The sequence below is a fragment of the Uloborus diversus genome, chromosome 3 (genome assembly GCF_026930045.1).
Source record: "Uloborus diversus isolate 005 chromosome 3, Udiv.v.3.1, whole genome shotgun sequence".
NCBI classification, from domain to species: Eukaryota; Metazoa; Arthropoda; class Arachnida; order Araneae; family Uloboridae; genus Uloborus; species Uloborus diversus.
The window spans coordinates 139,594,900-139,611,630 of record NC_072733.1 but is presented as its reverse complement, the minus strand read 5'-3'; the positions used below and the strand labels follow the sequence as shown (position 1 = coordinate 139,611,630).

At 31.8% G+C, this 16,731-nt stretch overlaps 1 protein-coding gene across 2 annotated transcripts in view; it reads right to left on the bottom strand.

Annotated features, from left to right (window-relative positions):
- Positions 1 to 16,731, bottom strand: part of LOC129218113 (zinc transporter ZIP3-like) — a 116,549-nt gene that overhangs the window by 85,471 nt on the left and 14,347 nt on the right. The window contains exon 2 of one of the 2 annotated variants that reach the window (XM_054852309.1): positions 6,981 to 7,024. The exons of the other annotated variant lie outside the window; for it this stretch is intronic. The gene's annotated coding sequence lies outside the window, so the exon portion shown is untranslated. The remainder of the gene's footprint in view (positions 1 to 6,980; positions 7,025 to 16,731) is intronic. 2 annotated transcript variants of the gene reach the window in all.

Sequence of the window (16,731 nt, the reverse complement as noted above, 5' to 3'; positions counted from 1 at the left end):
GTCTTCATTGCCCTATTATTTGGCACCCCCACCTTAGTTCTCTTCATTTTATCCGTTTTCCTTTTTTTTTTGTGAAAACTTTATACAATTGTCAGAGGCAACCCGAACTAAAACTTTTAGGAGGAGCGGTGGTTAAGTTGTCACTTCACAAAATGAAACTCCGAACTTTACCAAATGATAAAAAATGAGCATGCACCTACTTAAATATAATTAGAAGATACTCTAGGCCTAAACAGCTATATGGACTCCAAATTTGCCAAATAAAGAATATTTTGGGAGGCCACAATGACTTCCATCGGGGTGCCCCTGATAACAGCGGGCCCCACCCGCCAAATTAAGCCACGAGCCATCAAGACAAGTGTTTCTGTATTACAAGGAACACCTTTTTCAGTGCATAAAATGCGAGAATATTAATGTAAAAAAAAATTGGATATTTGTCGGATGTCTTTAAATTCGTAAGCTCACATTTTATGCATTGAAAAAAGCATTCCTTTTAATGCCAAAACACGTGTTTGCAGTGTTCCTGCACATTCGTGCTTTTGACGTTGTTTTATTTTTTAAGAAAAGGTATTTTTATACTTCTTATAAATAATTTTGGAAATGGCAAAAATCTATTTAATAATATAAACATTTCACATTTTCTGTACTTACCTTTTTTGTCCCCATTTTTAATCATTAAGTTTTATCACTTTTGGGGCTTTAAAATATAAGATTTACTCCATTGAAGCATAACAGACATCATTATTCTCAAAATTTGAATTTTACTTGTAAGTCTAAATTGTAAATGATTGCGGCATTTTATATGCTTGCACTTTTTTATTAACTGTAAAATCCGGTTTGAACAATATTCAATTGTTTACAACTACTCGGTATTGGCCGAGTACCTCATCAAAATTTGGCCGAGTACCGAGTATTCCGCAAATTGTCCAAGTAAGCCGAAGTACCGAGTTCTCAGTATGTCTCTAATTTAAGCTATTTTTTATACTTATTGACAAAAAATGAAAGACGTATGCAATAGGTTTCTGGCAAGGGGGACCGTCCTGATAATAAATGCTTCAGCTATGGTATATACGTCTGCCTTGCTACGCTTTCACTCCTTCTCCGCTTTGTTCTTAATTTCGGGTTACTTATTAATTAGAAATTTTTTACTTACATTCAAGTTTTCATTTACATTTTTCACTATATAGTCAAGTAACATGCGGCTATCTTCCCATGCTTTTCTACTTGCACATTGCTCAATTTATTTTTAACTATACATTTGATATTTGAGTGTTATTATGTGAAATTCGTTTTTCTTTAGGTTACTTCTATGCATTAAGTTACTCACAATCAACTGTAGTTTCAATTTCGTGCAAATAACGCAATAAATAAAAATAATCATAATAAAAGTAAAAAGAAAAAACCCGAACATATCAAATAAAACGAACTATGTTTCAACTGCCAAAATACGCAATAAAAGCTGCACATGAACAAAAGTGATTTTTTCCCCCTCACATTAATATGAAAATTAAAGCACAGTAGGGACATCAAAGACTCAATTTGCATTCAAACAAAAACAACGAAATAACGAAGCTGACAATTAAGTATATATCTAAAGAATTAACTAGCAATTAAAGCACGTGTTTCACGTTAACAAGCCCAGCGATTTGGCGATATACGATAGTAAAGAAATCACATGACAACAAAAACCCTGTAGGAAAAAAAAAACCCGTAATTCAATTAATATGAGCAAAAGCAGTTTAAAGACAAAATAAAGCTGAAAATTATAATAATAGCGAAACAAAAATTGAATGAGCGAAAGCATGGAAGAGGCAAACACGTAAACAAATCGCCGGTCGCCGGTAAAGCTACAAGCAAGTTCTCTTCACTTCAAGCCCGAAACTGATTAGTATGGAGCAAAAAAAAAAATATGAAAAAAAGTGAACGAATTAAAAAAGAAAAAAAATGCAGCATTTTCGGACAAACTATCAGAATACGAACTAGTGTTGTATTAATTTTCATTGTCGTGAATTGCTTAGATTTTGTTGGACTCTAGATTTTGCAGTAGGACAGGAAAGTTATTGCGCAATCAAACAGTTAATTTCATTTATAGATTGGTTCTTTTATGTCAATCGTATCTTGTTTTTATGGATAACAATGTAGAAATATGTGTTCAAATTAGTATAATTTTAATTCAAAAAGTAAAAATCAAAATTATGATATCAGTTATAAAAAAATAATTTAAATAAATACTTGATAAAGATACATAAGTATTTGCAAATTTCTAGTTTAAATCTTCAAAAACATCAAAATTGCATTGTACTATCACAGATTATATACTTAAAAACTAAAGGACGCCTATGTTCACAATAATTTCTTTAACATCGAAAAACTCCATTCGACATCAACATTTAATAAAAGAAAAAAAGTGTAAAATTTCCCAAAGAGCTATTTTATGACTCAAAATTTAAATTTATATAACTTTGGATTTCTTACTTTTTTTTTAGAATCTCAAAATTTCAGTCATTGTAAAAAAAAAGAAAAAAGTATCAACATTCTGTTTCACAGATTTTCTGGCGAAACGCCCTGGAGGGTCTATCCCCCCCCCCCCATCGCAAAGGGGTGAAAACCCCTCATGTAAACTCCTGAGCATTAAGAGCCTGTTTCATATTTAGCAATGATCCGATGCCAAACTGTGGATTAGTATTAAAAAAACTCCATGGGGGCGACCCCCCCCCCCGCCCCCCACATATGGGCGAAAATCCACCTATGCGAGTTCTTACTGATCAAAGGATTTTCTGTGTCAAATTTGTGAAAGATCCGACGAAAACAGATATTGTACAAAGAAGACATCTCAATGAGGGGGGTCGCCCCCCCTCATTAAGGGTCCCCCCCTCCCACACAAGTCGAGATTCCCCTTGCGTAAATTTCTGAGCATTGAACGACCTCTGTTCAAATTTAGCAAAGATCCGATGTAAACTGAATTTTTATAAGCCCCCCCCCATGGGGGTCGACCCCCTACAGGGAGCAAAAACACCAATATGAGCTCCTCCTGATCAAAGGACCTTGGTGCCAAAATCCCTTTAGATCCGATGAAAACTGAATTTGAATAAGAAAAACCTTTTTCAATGGGGGGGGGGATAATCGACACTCCCCCCCCCCCAACTATAGGAATGAGAGGAATCCCCCTCTGAATTCTTGAGCATCAAAGGATCTTCGCACAACATTTATAAAATGAATTTTCAAAAAAAAAAAAAAACTTTAAAATTTCGAAAAAGAAAATCGCAAAAATCGTTGTTCGTTCGATGTTAATGGTATCTGCAGATTTTTTTCAGATTTTACTTTAGCGCCAAATTGTTTTTGAATTTGTGTAGAAATTCTTGAGACAAATTTAACAAGCTGTGAATGACTCTAAAATGGTTCAAAAAATTCTTCAGATATTTTTGAGGCAAAACAAAATCTTAAAAATATCTTCAGATTTCTGCAGAATTTCTCAAGAAAGCGGCACTTTCTAGAGAAAATTTTAAGATCCTTTTTAGTGGGGATAACAGAGGTACTTTGATCATACTTTCTCAACAATTTTTCAGTGAAAGTCATAAGAAAGAAAGGGATAAAGAGAAGTATATGCTGCCATGTGCAGGTAAATGGCAGTAACTGCCAATTTTTAATTTTTATTTTTTTTCATTTTTTTCATTTTCGTCATCTAATGTACGTTATCTTTATTGTACAAGCTGGCTTATTTGGTTTCCGCTGAAAAAAAGGCGCGAAAACACCGTCTAATTTCAACGTTTTCCTACTGTTAGTATTGAATCCACCACACATTTCTGCAAATATCTCGAAAACTCATTTCTGAAGATACTGCCGTGTACCTGCACACGGCAGTATGTAAGAGTCGGGTGAAAATACCTCCGAAAAAGAAAAAAAAAAGCCAAAAATATATTAATTCATATAATCTTTTTGATAAATTGGCAAGTGGGAAATATGTGTTTCGTCTGCTCCCACCCCCAAGGCCGTATCCAACGAGGGGGTGAGGGTCAGAACCCCCCCTCTCCCCGAAATTTTCGAAGTTTCACATGCTGTAAAAAATTGCCAAAAATTTCGTTTTTTGGTCTTCAACTCAAAAATTCGAATTGTCCCCGAGCACCCCCCCCCCCCATATTACCAAAGATCGTTTAAACTTTCGCTTTTAGGGCTTCAATTCTGAAAAAAATTCTGGGGGAGTGCCGCCGAAAATTACCGAAAAGTGAACCCCAAACCTATCCTCCCACAAACAGTACCGAAGATCCTCTAAATTCTGCCTTTTTAAAAGCTAATCTAAAAAAAAATTCAACAGAATGTCTCTTAGCACCCTCCCCCCTCTCTCTCCCCAACATAATTAACGATTGTTTTAAATTTAGTTCTCAGGGCTTAAATTTTGAAATTTTTCTGGAGAGGAGCTTCCAAAAACTCTTCCCTCTAACATCATTGAAAGTCAACCAAAATTACATTTTTAGAGCTTCAATGGGCAAAGATTACCAGTCCCCTTAACGTTACTAAAGATGGTATCACAGTTGTGTTTTGAAGATTTCAATTTCAAAAAATTCCCAGAGATTGACCCCAATCTCTCTTTCCTCAAACATTACCCAAAGATAGTCTAAAACTGCGTTTTTGCAACTGCAATTTAAAAAAATTTCGGGGAAGAGCCCCGAGCTCCCCTTTCCTACACAGCATAATATCTCAATCAACAATTGCATTTTGAAAGATTTAAATTCAAAGAAGGATCGGGGGAGCGCCCCTAAACCTCCCCCCCCCCTCTTTACTACCAATGATTGTCTAAAATGCATTTTAAAAACTACAAATTCCGAAAATTTCTTGGGTTGGACCGTTGAATCTCTCCTTCCCTTAACATCACCAAAAATCTTCGAAAACTGCGTTTTTAGAGCTACAATTTTAAAAATTTCGTTGGCGAGCTCCCGAATTGATTTTATTAACATAATTAAAGATATAACAATTGCAGTTTCGAAAAGTGGACGGGGAAGCAACCTCAAACCTCTTCTCCCTCTAACATTGGCAAAGATCGTCAAAAATGCCTTTTCAAACTATAAATTCTTAAACTATCTGGGGGAGAAGCGAGAAGCCCCTGTATTTAAGACACATGTGATATAAAAAAGAGATCTTCAATTTCATATACCTTCCATTCATTTTTCGACTTCAGAATGGCCCTGAGAGTTGGATCATGCCGCGGCAGGAATTTTTGACTAAGAGGTCAAGTGTTGCAATAAAAACACTTACTGGTGGTGCAAAAGAGGGTTTTAACTCTTTTGAAAAAACCAAAAAGAGTTCAAAATTGCGTTTTTAGGCCCTTGATTTTGAAAAATTTTCGGGTCATAGTCCCCGATCCCTGCTATCCTCCCTAAGATCACAAAAGGTGCACTTACAGAATTTTGATTTCGAAGCTTTACGGGAGGACAGCAACCACTTACCTGCTCCTTATGCCGTCGTACCAAACAAAATAGAAAATCATATTTCTTGGACTTTGATTCCAAACAGTTTTCCCTGGAGAACCTCTTTTCCTTGTTTAACACTACCAAAGAGAACTTTAAATTGTGTTTTAAGAAGGGAAAACTCCTAAATTTTATTCTCCTTCTCGTTATAAAATCACCGGAAGAAAATTTGTAGTAGCGTTTTTAGTCTTGTTGTCAAAAATTTGTGAACTCACCTTCTCCCAATTTGAGAACTCCCAGCGTCATCAAGCGTATAGGTCTTATAACTTTTAAAAAAAATCCGAGTTAGAGCAACCACATCCTCCTCTAACATGTCAACATGTATCCCAAAATTGCGTTTTTACAACTTCAATAACAAAATTTCCCAAATGCGGTTTTAAGTTTTCAAAAATTTCCCGGAGAGCGTCCGCAAACCAAATCCTTTCCCTTGTGTTACTGCCAAATATAGCCAGAATTGCGTTTAGTAAAAATGTCTTTTGAAATTGCGTCTAAATTGAGATATCGAACCCAGTGTCAGTTTGGAATGCATTTCAAAATATTAAAAATACTCCTAGGTCTGCTTCTCCCTTACAATCATTTGGGCACTCCTGACCCTCAGAGCTCATGTAAATGATTGGTGGTATAAATTACTATTTCATGTTCCTTATGACCTTGGTATCTTTCGCAATTGCGACATTTACGACCACTACACATCTTTTTCTGAACCAATAAAACTTGTACATTATTAAGTTTTGATTAAACAATATTATATTAAGTAACTTAGATTATTTGAGTAAACATTTTCTCGCATCTTGATAAAGTAACTTTAACTCTCTCTAATTCAGTAAAATTATTGTTCAAAAGAAACAAAATCCATAAATCAACTAATAATACCGCCTAACCTTTCCCACGTCTTCTTCCAAAAAATGTTTCATTTTGCTTTGTTGCCATCCCCCCCCCCACCCCTCTGAGATATGTCTACCAATATGCAATATGCTTCAAAAATGCTTTTTTGTCTAAAATTTTTGAACTCCCTCCCCCCGAAGCAAAATCCTGGCTACGGCCTTATCCATCCCCCCCCCCTCTTTCCTAAAACATTTTGAGGGAATAATTTAATTCGAAAATGCACGATCCTTCTCCCCCGAAAAAGCTGGACAAGAACATTTTGGTTCCAAACCTTAATAACATGCATTGAAAGAAAACTTTGTGATATTGATGACAAGGTTTGCGCGGTTTATCATGAGTGTGTGGATATTTTTCTTTTATTATTGAAAGTTGATTAACGTCTAGAAAACCAACGTTACTAAGAAAATGTCATGGGTATTGTTAAAAGCGTTAGATTTTTTTTTAAAGCTGAATTTCATTACGTAAAAATCAAGTTATAGTGAAACATCCCACTATATTTCTATGACTAGTTTCGTAGCTTCATTTAAGGGGAATACGTACCATTTTCTTCCACTTCTATGAATTTTATAGTTTACTCGTTCTTCTAAAACTTTAATCAAATTAGAAATAACATTAAAAAACTAAAGTACTTACCAAACCAAAGTTTGAAAATACTAAGTCCCCTTCTCCCGCCTCCTCTGAAAAGAGATTTATGTCAGACAAAATGTCCATACGGGCCCAAAGTTAATAATTCAACACAAAAAAAAAAAGAAACAAAGCAAAAGAAACCATAAAGTTTTCAATGCGATAAAATACTGCATCATTTCACACATGTTATTGTATTGGATGTTCATCGAATACACCCTGTATTGAGAGTGAAAGTTTTTAGACCTCTCCTCAGCGTTCAGAACGAAGATTATAAAGAAAATGTGGTCTGTTAGCGTAATTAACAAACACTTAAAAGATAAAAAAAAAACATTCATTATCCTGTTTAAAATGCGTCAAATACGTTTAAAGGAGCTATTTTCCAGTCAATTAAAAGCTTATTTTCAGCTAAGAGAAGGGACTAATATATATATGCAGAATAATTCAAAGTGCTCTTAAAAAACTTCATATGAATAGTCAATTCATTATCATTTGTAGATGATTTTTCAATGGTATGATATTACTCTTATCAATTTTTGCTTAAAATTGTTTGGTATCAAAAGTTCGTTAGGATAGGTAATGACCACCACTTCATTAAATGGTTGAATATGTGTGCAAGAGAGTAAGCTTTATGTCTCATCATTAAGTTATGTTAGCAGTTTCTGAAAGATGCTGGAAGCGATCCAAGCTTGAAGCTAAATGTTTTTTCCCAGTATTTGTTTAAATAATTATTTTTTATACATTTAAGTTTGAATTCGGAAAATGCACAGAGAGATCACTGTTGAAGCTAGAAGAATGCAGTGAATTATCAAAATTATTCATGTTATTTATGTTATATACATGTTTGCACAATCAAAAATATTCTCGTGAGGAAAGATGGCTCATAAAGAAATATAAGAAAATGATTTTGTTGATTCAATTTTATCCTTAAAAAATCGGAATTTCGTATTAGACAAAGTTTTGTACTTTGTGTTTGGCCGGAATTCTGTATTAGAACAGTTTTATGCGGTTTTGGAACTATACCGGAAGCAAATCAAATTTCTTTGCCTTTAAGAATTTCAGTTTTAACATTTATGTAAAAACGTCGAGCTCAGTTTAAATACAGACTTTAACCATTTAGTTAATTTTTCATCACCTTAGCCACTTAAATTAATATTTTATCTGAATCCATTACATTAGAGTTAGTACCATTAAATTATTACTAAATTAGTACCTCTTAAATTAGAGTTAGAACCATTAAATTATTATTTTAGTATCCTTTTTATTGGAATTAGCATCATTAAATTATTATTCAATTAGTATATATTAAATTAGAATCAGATCTGTTAACTTAATTTTACATTAATATTTGTACCATTAGATTGATATTATATTACTATTAGTACGCAACTAGTTACTCGAAATTTCTTTAAGTTTTGATGGTTGTTTGATGCATAGTATAACAGACAAAATAATCATTAATGACAAACCAGCCGGTCGCCTTAGGCGATTAACAATAAAATGAGAAAACAAATCGCATCTCCCAATAGGGAACATGATACAGCAATTGTCTAGTGTCCTGACATCCAGAAAGAGTGAAGAGGAAAAGACAACCTGCATCTTACTGCTCAAATAGCAAACATGGCTTATTCATATCGTTTCCGGTATCTATCGGCTTCTGATTTCCTGAGTTCCCGAGAAAACATCACTCTTCCGATAATGTCGCAACACATTTTTATAAGCGCAGAAAAGGACGGAGAGTTGTTGGATTGAATGCTTTTCCCTCGGTTTTCACGGCTACAGCTGAAGGCGTATCTCGTTGAATATTCAACCACGGCGTGTTTTTAAGGGGGGGGACTCAAACCATTTAGAAAACTCGTTCAAAGATGTGTAATTATTTTTAGAAATGTATTGAATCAAAGTTGATCCACCAGAACTCACGTCGTGATCAAAATTTTCTCCCCCACACAAGAAGAAAAAATGTTTTTCGCTTTCAAATATTTGTTTCAAAAAATATTATTATTTTGATTAACATGAGGTGTTTGGAACAAAAATGAAATACTTTTAGCAAAAAAACATTTTTTCAGGAAATATGTGGTATGAGTGACATGACTAGTCCTTAGTCATTCCTTTTCACGCGAGTTCTGGAGATTTAACCAGAACGTTTTTAATGTTTTATTGAGCGAGATAACTTCAAGTAAGAACACAAACTTGTGTGGTAAATGAATGTGATAAGCTATAACACACAAAAACATACAAAATAAATTATACACTTGTTATAGGTTATACAACATCTATTCGTCTCCGTAAAAGGATGTGAGCTTTAGTATTGAAAGTCATCAAATGTCAACCTCCTTTCAGTTAAAACTATATAAGCTTCAGGGACGTAATTCAATCACGTGACACTCGAATTACTATCATACTCAGTCCCAAGTAACTTCCTTTGCACCACCGGCAACCTCACTCGATTTTTATTTATCATTCTCAAATGCACACACTATTATATATATATATATATATATATATATATATATATATATATATATATATATATATATATATATATATATATAATCTTATAATTCTCTTCGGAGTTTCGAAACACTATAAGAAAAATATACAACAAAATAAATTGAACAAAGAACATTTTGAAAGAATACAGAAACAATTCAAGTTTTATTTACAAATTTTACGTGCATTTTATATGCGAGCCCTTGGTTACACGACGTACATCATTGCACTAGTTCAGTTCCTGCCACACTTTTCTCATAATAATATCAAAGTTATTGACAGCACGTGTTATCCATTCATGCAGTTTGCTAAATCACGCGGCAAAAGAAATACGAAAACCTGGTCTTTTACATACTCCCACAAAAAATGTTATCCAAGGAAAACACGTTGGTAATATTAGAAGGTGGCAGGAATTTAATTATCGCATTGATGTATGACATGTGACCTAGGGTTTACTCATTGAAAAACAAAAATAAGGATGCGTAAGTAAAACGTGAATTGTTTCTGTATTCTTTAAAACGCTTTACGCTTTTTTTTTTTGCTGCATGTCTTAGTTTTTTCACTATTTCGCTTCGAAATACAGGGAGAATTATGAATAGATCTGTATGTGTGTGTGCATATATATATATATATATATATATATATATATATATATATATATATATATATATATATATATATATTTGTGTGTGTGTGTATGCGCTTTAAACGTGAAAATATCCAAACCAAAAGCAGTATTAACAGTATTAGTGTGGTCTACCGAAACAAAGGCGTTTCAAATAGAAAAATACCAGAAAGTGGAAATAAATAGGAGGGAAAACTTGAATATACGAATCGCTATAAAATGTAAAAGAGAATATAAAATAGAGTTAAAATATGATGATGAAGAGCAAGTATCATATATTCAACTTCACTTACGACGAGGAACGGAGAAAGTAAATGAATAATGTATAGCTTTTCTTGATTAATCTTAAACAGTATACACGAGGAACGCTAATCCAAGTGTTAAGTTGAGCCTGATAAATTAAATGTGAAATATTTTTATGAAATTGCATAGTAATAGAGGAAGCAAAAATCGTAAAAAGGTACGTGAAAACAGTAAGAAAATACATGCATTATCAGTAACTTATGAATATTATTGAAATCCATATGAAATTGAACAACATAGTTGTTTTGCTTTAAAAGGGCAGGATTACAGTAAATGCCAACATCAAAACGTGGAGAACAAAAAATCTGAAACTAAAGCGTCCCGTGGGATAGTTTTATCCGCAAAATTATTTCCAAGTCAGAATGCTGAAAAGAGAGTAATTGGTCGTTACTATGTCCACCAAGCAAGGCTCTCGATTGAATTTTTCGCAAAACCAAAGATTGGGCCCATACAATTTAAAAGAATTAGGGAAGAAAACTTAAGATCACGCAATTAATATTTTTTTTAATTTATTCACTTTTTTGCTCCAGTTGCACTACTTAGCAGTATAAGTTATCACCTTTTAGCCAGGGCAGAACTACAGACAATATACCGACAGCCATGTCATGACAGTCAAAGACATAGTCGGTAGTCTTTTTGCGATTTGGGGAACAGCTGATTTTACAACTGGGTGCACTGATTTTTACTTGAAGTAGCCAAAAAGTAAATCTTATTCAATTTTTCGAAGTCAAGAATTCAAATAAAATCTAAAGAGTATCGTAAATGGATATTTGAGTAGTAAACTAATAATTTGAGAGCTTAATATTTATTTAATTGTTTGAAGAAGTGTTTTATAATTTCTGTCACTTCTTTATGACTCTTCCGTAACAATCATTTTTATAACGTTCAAAATTCTTTATCGCTTTCATATTTTTGGGGACTTGTTTTTCACAAAAATGATCTACATTCATTAGGTCTATTTCCTACATCATTTTCCAAATTAACTCATTTTATCCCAATTTATTTATTTTTCTTAACTTTGAGAAGAATGCTATTTTTAGGGTTAATTAAACCTTCAGATGTCCTTTAAATAGAACAACGAGGTACAATGGATTAAGAAGAGAAGGAGTTTTCAGAGATTAAACATGTACATTTACTTACAGGGCTATAGTAAAAATCATTGCATTGATTGAAAAGTCATGAATTTATTTTGAGACATCAGGGTTTTCCTTTTAAGACCGTGAAAGTTAGGTCCAAAAATCCTTAAAATATTATTTGGCTCACGGTTGAATTTTAATATTGTTTGAAATTCGTCCTTGAAGAATTTTACTTTTTAAGCACCAATTATAATGATTCAAACTACGATGCAATAAAATCCATTTATTTTCGCATAAAAAATATTCAGTCATTTTTTAAGCATTAAGCTTCACTACATTCCAATTCCAACGAACATTTAATAAATTTAATGCATCACAATCTGCTCCTAGGTAATTATAGATTTTTTTTTCTCTCGAGGGAAATGATGTTTCGATAAATGCTTTAAATTATTTGTTTCTTTACACTTATGAAAGAGTTTAAACTCCATAATGTTCAAAATGTTTTATTTAAAGCAAACGAAACGGGTGAAACGTTTTGAGCAACTAATAATGAAGATTTAAAAGGGTTTTATCGATCAACCCGCATCGATATTTTTTGAAAAATGTGAATTAGGAATAAATTTAACCAATGCCAATCAAATGCTGAATCTTTTATTTCAAAGATAAAGGGGTTGAATTTTATGTGAAAAGAGCAGCTTCGATTCTTGTGAGAGAAAAGTTAAACTTTAAAAGGAAGAGTTAAGAAAAGGAGAAAGTTCCTGAAAGTATTATGGGTTCTTTGTAGCTGTTTAATTCTTTCAACGATTATTCTAGAGTTTACATGGATTACACCGATGTTATAACTATTTAAATATTTAACAGATGTTTAAATCATTTAAGTTAATCATTTAGAATTTTTTGATTAAAAACTTTGTTAAATGACATCCAAATTACCATCTATAAGTTTTTCACTCCTCAATTTTCACGCTAAATGCTAAGTTTTTTAATGGTCAATACTGTATATACTATAATCATGACTTTAAAAAGAATTAAGATATAAATTCTTTATTCAAAAGTATTTCATTTCTAATTTTACATGAGCCAAACTTTTTTTTATAAAATTTCTCACTTAAACATTTATTGCACATTTATTTGATTACATTCAATTTTCTTTTGGAGGCACATCTTCATAACAATCGAAATGCCAAACTACAGCCTTGTGCAAGTATAAAACTCATAAGTACATAAAATTTCAACAAAAAATGAAATGTTTGGAACGACTAGATTTTTTATTCTACACAAACTAAACAGTTGAAAGAAATATTCTTTTTATTATGATGTACACGTTTTGTTTGATAAATAAAATTTATTCTAACAGCGACAGCAAATCTGTCTCGCTAAAGCATTCAAGCATCTTGTACATGTTCAATAAAACCCGTACGTCTTTTAATATAAGAGCTTAATTGTTATGTAAATAAGCATTTTGGGAATGGAGCTACTCAACATTCAGATGCACGAATTTGAATGTTTAATCGGGAACTTGGGTAATAACAGCGGGAATGAGGACAGTTCTTCGGTCATAAATTAGACAAGAGAAAAAGTTTGAATATTCACACAAAATATTCCCGCCTTAATTGTTGCAAAAATACAAGATTTCTTATTTGTTTTGAGCGATTAAGCAATTTTTAATAAACACGGCACATTTTGCTCTCCCTTGGGTAAAATAAAACATAATTTAACAACGATAAACATGTACGATTAATACAATGTACATAATTTATACAAGAGACAATTTTAATGATGAATGAAATACTTCACTAAGGTTGCAATTCGAAATAATAGGGATTTATAATGTAATGTTGTTTTATTTATGTAGATAAACATGTTGCCTTAATTTTGTCAGGTGGATAACCTTGAGTTACAAATTTCAATTTTTTCAGCGTCGTGCGATTTTTAGAGCCCGTCTGCGAGTTTTCTTCATTGAAGGAAACAACTTCTATGTCTATTCTTTTTCTTTATTACTTTCCTTTACTTCACGGGATTTATCTTTTAAGAAAAATATATATTTCCTGCTTTCATTACTAATAAGGGTCTTGTAAAAATCAAAGATACAAGATGCACAACCTCTATTGCAGCTAAATAAGGTACTAATAAAATGGTTCTTCTCGTCATCATACTTGTTAGAACAATTAAATACCTTAAAATTCCCGCTATTCATGCGAGTTTTCTTTTCATGGAAGGAAACAACTTCTATGTGCATTCTTTTTATTTATTTTTTTTTACCCTCTTTTACTTCTCAGATTTTATCTTTTAAGAAATAGATATTTCTTGCTTTCGTTACTAGTGAAGGTCTGGTAAACGTCAAAGATATAAGATGCTCAATCTCAACTGCAGTCAAATAAAGTACTAAAAGTTTTTTTCTCGCCTTCAAATTTGTTCAAATTATTAATTTCTTTGAAATTCATGCAAAGCCTTAAGATGGTTTTGAAATTTTAACAAGAATATGGTAGATCTTTATACCATAAACAAGACGTATATTTTTACAAAACGTATACGTTTCAAATTGAATTTTCAAACAAAAGGACTTAAGCTTATAAATAACAAAAATATAAGCAGAAATAATTCGGTTGAAAATGGATTATAATACTTTTAAGCTACAATTCTAAAATTAATAAACATGTAATAACGGAAGGTATACAAAATTGAGCGGCACCATTATTTAGAAACTATGTATGATGCGACGACACGATATTTTAAAAGTGATCAAATGAGTTACGTTTTACCCGGCTAATAGACTTAAAATATTATTCATAAGAAGTCTGTAAAGTCAGTAGTTCAATGATACCAGCCAAATTAGCGATAAATATACTTTTTTTTTAAGTCAAGCTGAAACAATAGCAAAACTTATCGTTTTTTCACCTATTCCAATTTCATTTGCCTTAAACTGAAAAATATTGTCCAACGTCCTTATGAAACTTTTAAATCGATTAGTAGAGAGTTTATTCCAAATATTCATGGAAGATTAAACAATCACCGTTTCTACTGAAGAAAAACTTTAAGCTTAAATCTCTCATTTAAAAAAAAAAAACATTTGACAAGCGTGGGGTGAATACGTGGTTACGGCTTTTTGTTAATTTATGTTTGCTGTGCTTTGAATTTAATTTGCTATTTTATTATCCTCTGCAATATATAAAATTCTTCTTGACATTTTTTTTTATTTATCGTCTGCACTTTGTATTTTTTTTGTAATGACAACAGCTAAAGGAATGTTACAGAACAGTTTAGTTATTGTGATGGAAATGTGAATGCGGATTTTTTCTCGCCTAGTAGGCGGAGAACATAGTTTATACTTTTTACATAATTAAAGTAAACACGCCAGTAGTGGCCAGTGCTTCAGTAGTAGATACTTCAAGGTTTGGTTTATATTTAAAAAAATGGGATAACAGGTCTCCCAATGGATTTAAAAGAACAACAAACGTACCATCTCCTGAACGTTTGAATCCATTGGAAAACCTGGAATCTTTTTTTTTTTTTCAAACATAAACCATGAAGTGGCCACTGCTGAAGCATTATTAAGCACTGGCCACTACTGGTGTGTTTACCTTATGCAATTAAAATTCTTCTTTTATAAAAAGTTAAAAAAAAAGCCGTAACCAATGCTATATAATCAATTCAGTTTTTTTTTTCATACTGCTTCGAGGAAAACTCAACAATCTAAAGTTTTTCTCGATTTTTGGGGAGCGTAAAGACTTGATATAAATGCTATTAAACTACCATTTCTAAATTTTATTTAACTTTCTTTCCAATCAAAAGAATCAACGCAAGTGAAACACTATTTTATTCAAATTTGCGGTTACTTAGTTGCACGCAGCCGACGATATCTTCAATTAAAACTTAAGCATTTTATTCTATAACTGAAACTCGAAAAAGGAGTTTGAAAAATTAAAAAAATAAAATAAAAAACTAATGTTAAAACAGTGTTATCAAAATGTAGAAGTCTTGAATGCTCTATAATTAGTTACTTTAAGTAAACATCTTAAAACTTCCAGAAATATCTTTTTTTTATTTATTTAATAAGACCGCATGTCAAACCCCATTCTCCACTTTAATTGCAGCTACGTTGGTATGTATGAAACTACTGAACAACATAAAAGAATGGAAATTGAATGTTAGTGTAATAGAATGCTGCTTTTGTATAACATGATTGATATCAAGGAATTTATATTTTGTCCACATTGTATCGTGGTCTTTTGAAATCTCAGCTATAAGCAAATAAATAAACAAAATGATTAAAACAAAGCCATTAATTGATTCTATACTGAAAAAAAAATGTTCAATAGAAATGGAAAAACAAAACTATAACAATGGGGAGGGGGGAATATTTTGAGCAACATAAAAGCGAGATTACTTGCCATCGAAAAAAATAAATAACAAAAAAAAAAAAAAAAAAAGCATCAATACAATATGGAATTCAAATACCTTTATTCCAAATCGGAAAAAGCGAAGCGTTTACTGAAAATCTAAATTGATAGCGTTAAAAGAAATAGGCATTTCATAAAACGATTCTGACTGCGAGAATAAATGTGTTCCCTATTCCATACACAAAATAGTTTCAAACATAATATAATATAATGTGTATGAACGAGAACGTTTAAACTAATGTTAGCTTTCTAGACTCGTTGATAAATCTAAAATCAAGAACTTTTTATTGATTAGGCAGGAAATGAAATTTTTATTTTGTGGGATATTGTGTAATGTTTTCTTTTTCAAATTGATAATGCTTTTATCAACGAGAATGGAATTAAGTTGTTTTATTTCGTTTGAAAAAAAAAAAATTTCATGTGATATTTATTTTGCATTTAGTTTTGCAAAAAAGTTACATGTGTATAATCATTCTCATCATTTTGGAAGATTATTAACACTTGACTATGTAAGATGAGTCGGCAGGTCATTTAGCATTTTTCAATTAAAGCAATTATTCTTTGTCTTTTTTTCTCATCCTTTTTAAAAATTCAAAAAGGCTAAGTCCCTTAAGTCCATTTAAAATAATCAAATTTGCATAAATAAACAAATTCCCCGATTACCGTTTAATCGGATGTTTATAATCGGACGATTAATTGGCAGTGCGGATTAATGATCATGATGATTATTTTTAATACTACCAATTTATCCACCACTATTTTTTCTTTTTAAAAAAATAGTTAATATTTTATTTCTAAGAAAAATTTATTTTTCTCCGTTTTTTCTAATTTTTACAAAATAGTTTCAAAATTTCATCCAATTTCTT